Source organism: Triticum aestivum, chromosome 6B, assembly GCF_018294505.1.
Source record: "Triticum aestivum cultivar Chinese Spring chromosome 6B, IWGSC CS RefSeq v2.1, whole genome shotgun sequence".
Taxonomy (NCBI): domain Eukaryota; kingdom Viridiplantae; phylum Streptophyta; class Magnoliopsida; order Poales; family Poaceae; genus Triticum; species Triticum aestivum.
The window spans coordinates 370,434,787-370,445,471 of NC_057810.1; positions in this window are offsets into that span (position 1 = coordinate 370,434,787).

Below are 10,685 nucleotides of genomic sequence, written 5' to 3' on the forward strand. Positions count from 1 at the left end.
CTGTGACCTCTTCCTCAGAGCTGCATCTCAAGTACAGAACTATTCCGAGTGAAGAACAAGTTCCACTCAAAGACAAACACAACATATTCAGAGATAAACCAAGTTTAGATAAATCCAAAAGTTCTAGACCACGGATTAAAGTGCTCAGGCATCAGACTCGAAAGAGTTTAACGATTACACAATCACTCGGCATACCGAGGCAAAGAAAGGTGGAGCATAATGTTTTTCAGTCACTCGTCGGGACAAGGGCTGGCTGGGTCACAGAAACTATCAAGATCAATGATGTCTACAATGCGAGGAGCAGCCTCAAGGAAGGTGTCCATGAAAGACTGGAAGGTGTGCTTCTTAGTATTCACAACCTTGAGGGCCGCCAGCTTGTCTTCTCTATTGTCTTTGCAGTGCACTCGGACCAATGACAGAGCAACGTCAGCGCCATAGCAAGCGGATGATTTCTTCCATTCCTGCACTCGGCCAGGGATCTGATTCAGTCAAGTCATCAGCGACTCGAGATCTTGTGAAAGTTCCGCCTGAGGCTAGAGTTCGGCATCAACCCGAGTCATCACCGCCTTCAGTCGAGCCAGATAAGCAACAACACTGTCCATGCATGATTCCAACCGCATCAAGTTCATCGCAACGTCATATTTAACAGGATACTTGATGGGGTCGAGACCCGTCTCGACCCGCCCAGTCTCAGCCTCAAAGTCCTTGCAAAGTTCTGCACAATCAGAAAAAATGGTGAGTCGTTCGTATAACAAAACGTTCCAATCGACGACAACTAATCAGTCAAATGATGATACCTTCAAGCTTCAGGACCAGTTTTGTAGCAAGATCTCCCAGATAGGACTCCAGCTCGCCATCTCGCCTTTGAGGCTTCCGACTTCACTGGTCAGGTTCTCCTTGTCCTTCTTCAGCTGCTCTACCTCCCAATTGGCCTCAGAGATGGCGGTCTTCAGGTTCGAGTTCTCCTCTTCCAACTTGCCGACAGAGGCCAGCTTCTTGTCCGCGAGCGCTGTCCTCTCTCGCGCCTCCTTCTGAGCCGCAACAAGATCCAGATACTTCTTCTCTAGAGCCTCCTTCATTTTCTCTAAAGAAACAACACTCTTCAGACGAGCTTGAAGTTGACGGTTTTCACTATGCACATCTGTTCATGTGAAGTCACTCGGTTCATAGAGAATGAAAGAAAAAAACACTGAGAAGCACGAGCCACAAGGTGGACAGGTGACGATTGGTTACCTCCCATGATAGTTGTTTCTTCCTGTGCAGTCTTGAGGTTCTTCTTCACCAGTTCAAGATCAAGGTTGAGCCTGATTTGCTTCTTGTTCAACTCAGAAAGTTGAGCCCCAAGATCACAAGACCTCTGCAATCAGCAAGAGAGAGATATCAGTCGACAGAAACAAATGATAATCATAGTGAAAATTACTCTAATACTACTTTCGAATCAAACATTCAATAGTAGTCTCGGGGACTACACCCAGTGGGTGCAGTTAGCGTGCCCCCACTGGTTTGGATCAACACTCAGCATGGTCTACCAAGCATGAGTCAACAAAAAAAGAAAAAAAGTAGACTCACAGACCCCAGCGACTGCCAGCAGTCGACCGTGGTGTCGGGGACTACACCCAGTGGGTGCACTCGGCATGCCCCCACTGGTTCAGACAAAACACTCGACTCATCATGAGTTGAGTGAAGTAGAAGACCTGTTAAACTCAAAGGCAGGCACACCCCAGTGGGTGATCGGATATGAAACACAGACCTATGATAGTAGATGCACATATGGGTAATGAAGCTATAGTGGCAGTTCTTCACGATTCAAAAGTTCAGTCGGGAGGTAGCTGACCTTAACATTGGTCTGTAGAGTGGTGCTGGCATTATATGCCACCTGACTGGCCTCATGCATCACCTTCACCTGCTCCATAACAAGATTCACCTGGCGAAGAGCCTCCCTGGCGGCACTTGGCGAGTCGTCTGGAGTTTGGTATGTGCAAAGAGTGACGGCGCCAAGGCGGTTGAAGCAGCCACTGGGTCGGACGCATGGACTTGCACTGGAGCAGCACGAGCCGGAGCAGTCGACCCTGATGGACAATCAGTCATCAGCGGGTCGGCGAATGTGACGTTGGTCCGAACCAGATCCTCGGATCGCTCGACCACCGCCTCAAGCACTGGCGTTGACTGAGGGACTTGAACTTCAAGCCCTCTCCCGCTCGAGCCCTTGCCTCTCCTCCTCCTCTCCTTCAGAGGCACTTCTTCTTCTTCATCATCGGGAAGCATGACGATGTCTCGTGGAGCTTGCTACATCTTGAGCTTGCGTTGGTTTTCCTTGAAGAGGAAAGGGTGATGCAACAATAGTAGCGTAAGTATTTCCCACAGTTTTTGAGAACCAAGGTATCAATCCAGTAGGAGGCTCCTCAAAAGTCCCACGCACCTATACAAACAAATAAAGAACTCGCAACCAATGCAATAAAGGGGTTGTCAATCCCTTCACGGCCACTTGCAAAAGTGAGATCTGATAGAGATAGTATGATAAGATAAATATATTTTTGGTATTTTATAAGATAGATGCAAAAAGTAAAGATGCAAATAAAAGTAGATTGAAATCTTATATGATAAAAGATAGACCTGGGGGCCATAGGTTTCACTAGAGGCTTCTCTCAAGATAGCATAAGTATTACGGTGGGTGAACAAATTACCGTCGAGCAATTGATAGAAAAGCGAATAATGATGAGATTATCTAGGCATGATCATGTATATATGCATCACGTCCGCAACAAGTAGACCGACTTCTGCCTGCATCTACTACTATTACTCCACACATCGACCGACTCCTGCCTGCATCTAGAGTATTAAGTTCATAAGAACAGAGTAACGCCTTAAGAAATATGACATGATGTAGAGGGATAAACTCATGCAATATGATATAAACCCCATCTTTTTATCCTTGATGGCAACAATACAATACGTGCCTTGCAACCCTTTCTATCATTGGGTAAGGACACCGCAAGATTGAATCCAAAGCTAAGCACTTCTTGTCGTGGATCTAAGTCTGACAGTAGAGTGGGGGGTATGTATGGATAGGCAAGGTCCTAGCTATGGAGAGGTTGTAAACACAAGAGATGTACGAGTTCAGGCCCTTCTCAGAGGAAGTAAAAGCCCTACGTCTCGGATCCCGGAGGCGGTCGAGTGGATTATGTGTATATGAATTACAGGGTGCCGAACCCTTCTGCCTGTGGAGGGGGGTGGCTTATATAGAGTGCGCCAGGACCCCAGCCAACCCACGTAATGAAGGGTTTAAGGTACATTAAGTCTGGGGCGTTACTGGTAACGCCCCACATAAAGTGTCTTTACTATCATAAAGTCTACTTAATTACAGACCGTTGCAGTGCAGAGTGCCTCTTGACCTTCTGGTGGTCGAGTGAGTCTTCGTGGTCGAGTCCTTCAAGTCAGTCGAGTGAGTCCATCGTAGGTCGACTGGAAGGTGATCTCTTCTAAGGGTGTCCTCGGGCAGGGTACTTAGATCAGGTCTGTGACCCTACCCTAGGTACATGACTCCATCATTAGCCCCCGAATGGATTGAGGCTTGAGTGATGAAGGAGTTGATGTTGTTTCCGATTAGCCTTCGCATACTGGTCGTGCGTTGTTTTGAACCAAAAAATCTCTTTGTTGATAGTGAGCAACTTTTCTTCAGTCGACTCGATCCATTCCTTTCCTTCGTCGAGTGATCTTTTGGACTTCGCCGATTTCCGAGCGACGGATCGCAGGAAATCCCGCGTTTGGCAGACCGATCTGCCGTTCGCGGATTCCGCGGGATGCGAAATTTGGGGAAGCGCGCGAAGCGGGGCGGACTGCGGTGTTCGGACGGGACAGGGCATAGACGCCTTGATCTCCGTGTCGCTTTTTTCGCCACGTATCGCGTCCGCGTAACTGTTCAGGATATGATTAGATCGACCGGGCCCACCTGTCATCCACTCGGAAGGGATCTTATAAATGCGCCCGGCGAGGGTTTTTTGAACAGTGCCTCAGCATTCTCTCTCTGTTCCCTTCGTCTCCGCCCAACGCGCTCGCTCTCGCCTCCGCACAACTTCCCCTCGCGCATCCTGCCGGCAGCCATGGTCAAGGAGAAGACGGCGGTGTTGGAACGCGCGAAGAAGGCTGGGTCTTCGTCTAGATCTCACCTACAGAAAGGCTGGGTCCAGGGAGATTGGATTCAGTCGACCATCACGGAGAAGGATCTCCTCGACATGGCCAACGAGGGCCTGATCCCTCATGGAGCTGCGAGGCTTCCGGGGAAAGAGTGGCAGCCCCAGCTGGAAGAGGGTGAGTGCGTGCTTCTAGCTACCCATGTCGACCGCGGATTTTCTTTGCCGCCGAGCATTTTCTTCCGTGGTTTCTTGAACTTCTTTGGAGCACAACTCCACCACTTCACCCCGAATTCTATCGCCTATCTTGCCGCATTCGTGTCCATGTGTGAGAGTTTCCTGGGTTGTCGACCGCATTGGGGCTTGTTCAAGCACATATTCACGTGTCGCTCTCAGACCGTGAAGAAGGCGAGCCCAGGCGACGAAAAAACCCGAGTTGTCCAAATGTGTGGGGGTCTGGGGATCCAGGTGAGGAACAAGAGCACCTTCCTAGCCATGACATTTCCTGAGTCAGTCAGAGGCTGACAGTCGACCTGGTTCTACTGCCAGGATCAGTCGACACCGGGGCAGTCGAGCGGACTCCCTCAGTTCACCATGGGCCGAGTGAACAAGCCCTCCTCTCTGAAGGTGATTCCGGAGGAGAAAGCTGACGTGAAGATGCTGATGGAGCGTGTAGTTCAGTTGGTTCGGGAGGGAGTGACGGGTATGGATCTCCTGGAGGTTTTTCTTAGGCGCCGTATCCAGCCTCTTCAGTTCCGGAACCATTGCATGTGGTTGTACTGCGGGACTGAGGATGTGACTCGGGTCAATCCAGAAGCAGTCGACGATGCCACTCTGGAAAGGTGGATGGCCGCTGTTACTGGGAACAAGGATAACCCTCGCGGAGCCAGAAGGATTCCTCCACTCGACTGCCACAGTGATCCAAACAAGGTATGTCTGCTCCACTTCCCATTGTATTCTCGTCACATTTATTTCTGTTTTCTCTGCCGATCGGTCGACTGATCTTTGTCTTGATGTCTATCAGGCCCTCACTGAGCTGTACTCGATGCCCAATGGAGCACAGGCTCCGACTGAGGAGGGAGAAGCGAGCGGGGGCGAGAGCCAGGAGGAGGAGTGGGACTCGGACGCCGCTGAGGATGATGACGACGATGACGATGATGATGATGATGATGAGGAGGAGGACGAAGAAGAGGAGGAGGAGGAGGTCGCACCACCGCGCTCGAAAAGGCGGTCGAAGCTTGTCCATGACCCTGCGACTGAACGTGGCAAGGGGGTTGCGACTGTTACACAGTCGACCAAGCGCCCTCGGACCACCTCTCCGGCGCCGACTGAAAAGGCGTCGAAGCAGCCCAGGGCGGCCCCGTCAAAGCCGACCAAGCTCCTGCCGAAGATGAAGGTGTCCATCCCCACCATATCAGGGTAATCATGCTGCTTAAGTCTTCTTGTTTTGTGCGAACTTTATCTCTGGTTGGCGCTGGAGTTAGTCGACTGATTCTTTGGAGTTGCAGTGCTGCTACTTCTGAGACCTCAGCCCGGGCTGACGACCATGAGATGGAGGACGCAGCAACCTCAAAACCTGGTACTATACTCTTAACACCGTTTCTAGTCGACTGACTCATGATCTCTAATTCTGATTCTTTTCTGTAGCTCCATCCAATGTTGTTATCACTCTCCCTGATGATGATGAAGATGAGGAACCGCTGAAGCACAGAAGGAGTAGGAAAGCGTCTGCCGGCAGGGTGCCCCAGGATGTGACGGTGCCTGAGACTCTGGTCGCGGAGGAGGAGAACACCACTCGACACACTGTGTCCTTCGCAGATCCACTGACGAGTGCTCTGCAGCCCTCCCTCTTCACGACGCACCACGTCCCAGAGGACCAAGCTGGCGCCGCGAAGGAGGCGATACGCCAGGCAGGGATCATGATGGAGCAGTTGAAGACCATCCGGGATGCGAGCCAGGCAGCTTACGACGCCAGTTCCGCCCTTCAAAGCAATGTTCAGGTCAGTCGACCACCGCTTGTTCTGTTAGGATATGCTATCAAAACTTTTCTTTCCAGAATTTATAGTAATCACCCACTGGGTGTGCCGATTTAAACTCCGTGTTAGCGGGGGCACGCTGAGTGCACCCGCTGGGTGTAGTCCCCAAGGCTAAGGTCGACTGCTGGCAGTCGGCCTTAGGCTTTATAAGTTCAGTCTTTCCGTCATTCGACTATGGCGAATGGATTTCGCAAACCGGTGGGGGCACGCTGAGTGCACCCACTGGGTGTAGTCCCCGAGACTGTGGTCGACTGCTTGCAGTCGATTACAGTCTTAAAGAATACATCTTGTTTTTTTTGAGGTCGACTGGTCGACTCTGTCTTCAATAGGATTAGTGGGGGCACGCTGAGTGCACCCACTGGGTGTAGTCCCCGAGACTACGGTCGAATGCTTGTATTCGGCTGTAGTCTTAGAAACGCATGATTTTTCCTTTTCCACTCGGAAGTGAATTATCTTTGACATTTAGTCGATTGATTCTTCGCAGAGATCCTGTGACCTTGCGGCTCGCTACACTGAGCTGGAAAACAAGCACATTCAGCTCGAGCTGGATTTGAAGCTGGCTCAGGAGAATCTGACGAAGGCAAAGGAGGAGACCAAAGGTATGTTTGGTGAGACCTCGACGACTGCTTTTTCCCTTTATTTGTTTCAAAATCTGATCTTGCTGTAACTTGCAGGTAAGGTGAAGGAGGCCCAACAGAAAAAAGACCTTGAACTAGCTGAGAAGATCAAGCTTGCTGACGAGAAGTTAGCTTCAGTCACCAAGCTTGAACAAGAAAATACCAATCTGAAAGCTGCTCTTGGGAAGAAAAATGATCTGGAGGCCTTCCTGAGTGGTCTTGCCAAGAAGCTGTTCCTTATGCTTGAAGGTAAACCTTTACGCTCAACAATCATTTTCAACTGTGATTTTTCCATTCGACCATTGCCTTGACTCGGTGATCGCCCTTGCAGAATTTTGTCAAGACTTTGAAGAAGAGACTAGCCGGCTGGAACCAAACCTTGACCCCGTCAATTCTCCGGTGAACGACGAAGTTGCCATGAATGTTTTCCGACTGGAGTCCCGTGTTGCAGCTGTCGTGGACTATCTTGCAAGGCTGAAGGTCGCCACATCTCGCATCGACTCAACGCTCTGGCCCAGGGAGACACTCCAGAACGACCTCGAGTCGCTGATGGCTCGCTTGAACACGGTCCCTGGTCGAGTGCAGGAGTGGAAAAAGTCCTCGGCTCGGTGCGGTGCAGATGTTGCTCTGTGTCTGGCCCGAGTCCACTGCAAAGATGCGCGAGAAGACAAGCTGGCGGCCCTCCGGGTGGCCAACACCAAGAAACACGACTTCAGGTCCTTTATGGAAACTTTCATTGCTGCTGCCACTCGGATCGCAGATGGAATTGATCTTGATGAGTTTGTTGCACCTTCCAGCCCTCCACAGGAGGGGTAAAAAACTTCTTTTAAGCTCGACGCTTTAAATTTGCCTCGGTATGCCGAGTGGAGTTGTAACCGATAAACCTTAACAGGCTTAGCGCCTGAGCACTTTCGGTTCCTTTAGGTATCGTTCCGAACTTGAATTTGATGTTTGAATATGATTGCTTTTGGCTTGAAATGTCTTTTGCAGGTTCAAAGCAAGACGCTCACTGCAGTCGACTTATTCCTTAATCCACTTAGGCGAGCGCTGGGCTGCAGCTAAGCCCCCGAGTGAGAGGTTTGCTCTTCACTCGGTAGGATTTTTATATCTTAGGCGAGCACTGGGCTGCAGCTAAGCCCCGAGTGAGAGGTTTGCTCTTCACTCGGTAGGATTTTTATATCTTAGGCGAGCACTGGGCTGCAGCTAAGCCCCCGAGTGAGAGGTTTGCTCTTCACTCGGTAGGATTTTTATATCTTAGGCGAGCACTGGGCTGCAGCTAAGCCCCCGAGTGAGAGGTTTGCTCTTCACTCGGTAGGATTTTTATATCTTAGGCGAGCACTGGGCTGCAGCTAAGCCCCGAGTGAGAGGTTTGCTCTTCACTCGGTAGGATTTTTATATCTTAGGCGAGCACTGGGCTGCAGCTAAGCCCCCGAGTGAGAGGTTTGCTCTTCACTCGGTAGGATTTTTATATCTTAGGCGAGCACTGGGCTGCAGCTAAGCCCCCGAGTGAGAGGTTTGCTCTTCACTCGGTAGGATTTTTATATCTTAGGCGAGCACTGGGCTGCAGCTAAGCCCCCGAGTGAGAGGTTTGCTCTTCACTCGGTAGGATTTTTATATCTTAGGCGAGCACTGGGCTGCAGCTAAGCCCCCGAGTGAGAGGTTGCTCTTCCACTCGGTAGGATTTTTATATCTTAGGCGAGCACTGGGCTGCAGCTAAGCCCCCGAGTGAGAGGTTTGCTCTTCACTCGGTAGGATTTTTATAACTTAGGCGAGTACTTGGACTGCAGCTAAGCCCCGAGTGAGAGGTTTGCTCTTCACTCGGTAGGATTTTTATAACTTAGGCGAGTACTTGGCTGCAGCTAAGCCTCCGAGTGGAAGTCTGGCTTACCACTCGGTAGGATTTTTATATCTTAGGCGAGCACTGGGCTGCAGCTAAGCCCCGAGTGAGAGGTTTGCTCTTCACTCGGTAGGATTTTTATATCTTAGGCGAGTACTTGGACTGCAGCTAAGCCTCCGAGTGAGAGGTTTGCTCTTCACTCGGTAGGATTTTATAACTTAGGCGAGTACTTGGACTGCAGCTAAGCCTCCGAGTGGAAGTCTGGCTTCCACTCGGTAGGATTTTTATAACTTAGGCGAGCACTGGGCTGCAGCTAAGCCCCCGAGTGAGAGGTTTGCTCTTCACTCGGTAGGATTTTTATATCTTAGGCGAGTACTTGGACTGCAGCTAAGCCTCCGAGTGAGAGGTTTGCTCTTCACTCGGTAGGATTTTATAACTTAGGCGAGTACTTGGACTGCAGCTAAGCCTCCGAGTGGAAGTCTGGCTTACCACTCGGTAGGATTTTATAACTTAGGCGAGTACTTGGACTGCAGCTAAGCCCCGAGTGGAAGTCTGGCTTACCACTCGGTAGGATTTTTATAACTTAGGCGAGTACTTGGACTGCAGCTAAGCCTCCGAGTGGAAGTCTGGCTACTCACTCGGTAGGATTTTGATAACTTAGGCGAGTACTTGGACTGCAGCTAAGCCCCCGAGTGGAAGTCTGGCTTACCACTCGGTAGGATTTTATTTAATCTTAGGCGAAACGGATTCGCAGCTAAGCCTCCGAGTGGGAGTCTGGCTCACCACTCGGTAAGGATTTTTACAAACTTAGGCGAAACGGATTCGCGGCTAAGTCACCCACTGAGGGGAAAATTTTATTGGACAAAATAAAAAGTGACAAAAATTATGGAGGAACTATGACACTATTATTTTGAAATCCATGAACTACAGGAGTACTTTATTGCAACTCATCCGAGTGATAAACTTAAGTGTAAAATGGGCGGAGTAGTTCCGCGTTCCAAGCTCGGGGCTCGTCGATATTATGTTCGACGTTGTAAAGACGGTACGCCCCGTTGTGGAGAACTTTGGTGACGATGAAGGGTCCTTCCCAAGAAGGAGCAAGCTTGTGATGTTTCTTCTGATCCACTCGGAGAACTAAATCTCCTTCCTGGAAGGCTCGACCCCTCACATTTCTGGCGTGGAAACGACGCAAATCTTGTTGGTAGATGGTCGATCGGATCAGAGCCATCTCCCTTTCTTCCTCTAAAAGGTCGACTGCGTCCTGCCGCGCTTGTTCAGCTTCTGCTTCGTTGTAGATCTCAACTCGAGGAGCATTGTGGAGAAGATCACTCGGCAAGACTGCTTCAGCTCCGTAGACCAAGAAGAATGGAGTTCTTCCGGTCGACCGATTAGGTGTGGTCCGCAGTCCCCAAAGCACCGAGGGAAGTTCGTCGACCCAAGCTCCAGCTGCATGCTTGAGATCACGCATCAGTCGGGGTTTCAATCCCTTGAGAATCAGGCCATTGGCTCGCTCTGCTTGTCCATTCGTCTGCGGATGGGCGACTGAAGCGTAGTCGACTCGTGTGCCTTGAGAGTTGCAGAAATCCCTGAATTCCTTCCGAGTCAAAGTTCGACCCATTATCCGTAATGATGCTGTGCGGGACTCCATATCTGAATATCAGTTCCCTGATGAAGCTAACAACAGTACCGGCGTCAAGGTTCTTGATTGGTTTAGCCTCAATCCACTTGGTGAACTTGTCGACTGCCACCAGTACATGCGTGAAGCCACTTCGACCTGTTCTCAAAGGACCGACCATGTCCAACCCCCATACTGCGAAAGGCCAGACGAGTGGAATGGTCTTCAGAGCTGATGCAGGCTTGTGCGACATATTCGAGTAGAACTGACATCCCTCGCACTTATCCACTATTTCCTTTGCCATCTCATTCGCCTTTGGCCAGTAAAATCCGGCTCGGTATGCTTTGGCCACGATGGTCCGAGAGGACGCATGATGACCACAGGTTCCCGAGTGGATATCATTAAGGATGATTCGACCTTCTTCTGGTGTTATGCACTTCTGACCAACTC